Source organism: Morone saxatilis, unplaced genomic scaffold (assembly GCF_004916995.1).
Source record: "Morone saxatilis isolate NCDOM2014 unplaced genomic scaffold, NCSU_SB_2.0 Contig4, whole genome shotgun sequence".
NCBI lineage: Eukaryota > Metazoa > Chordata > Actinopteri > Moronidae > Morone > Morone saxatilis.
Genome location: NW_023339984.1, coordinates 16,358,554 through 16,359,607, shown reverse-complemented (window position 1 = coordinate 16,359,607; position 1,054 = coordinate 16,358,554).

Below are 1,054 nucleotides of genomic sequence, written 5' to 3'. Positions count from 1 at the left end.
TCCTGAGTGGTATCGATCTTCTCATCAAACTCTTGCCAGTCAATAAGTGTATTTCCCAAACTATTCTTTTAACAGATACTTCAGCGATTAAACTCAAATTCATGCTGATTTATTTAAGAAAACTATAATCAGTTTTTTTGGGATCACCATATGAATAAACCACAAAGTACTGAAAACATCTCTAACCACATAAACTCAAAGCGAACATATCATTTAAATACAGTTTTATTTTTCAAGGAATCACATATGCGTTTTGTTTTAGGGGGCATTGCTCATTAAATGGAAAGATCATTAGGGTTAAGTGCTTGAATTAACTGCTGTAAATGTTTTATTCACGCAGGAGGGCTTTCTTACATCCTGAGGAGAGTTTATGTGTGATTAAAATGTGCTATTTTGACAATATTTAAAACATGCTTGTTGTAAAAAAGCAGAGACGATAGACAGGCATTAGTTCAGAGCAAGTGGCGTCATTTTCTTTATGTTTTCTTTATATCAAAGTTAGTCTAGTAGCATGTCAGCCTTCATATCATCTCACACAGGGATTTAGGGGCATTTAATTTAATTTACCTATGTGTTGTTCATATCAAAGATACTTAGGCTGACAAAATGATAATTCAACATATAACATATTTCAGAAATAAACTCTTCATATTCTGCTAAATGCTTTTAAACTGAAACCTGCAAGTTTTACCTGTTCGAGTCACTGATACAAACCACTTGAAGCACACACAGGGATTGGTTTATTTATTTATCTTCTCTCTTTTTAAATCACATCCGTCTTATTTGAATCAAACTGAAACGAGCTGACACGCTACTAAAACCTGTTACAGTGTCTCGTTCTCTGTTAAAGTGTAAATATATATTCAGTGGATGTTGATTATTTTTGGTCTGTACAGAATTATCAGAGCTGTTGCTTCCCTTGTGGCTGATTAATGTAAGTACCCGCTGACTGTGAAACATGTTGCACTACATTGCACTGATGTACTACTACTGTATGTTTTTGTCAATATTACTCCGGTGGATGGATTGTTTTTTTGGTTTTTTTTTGTATAAT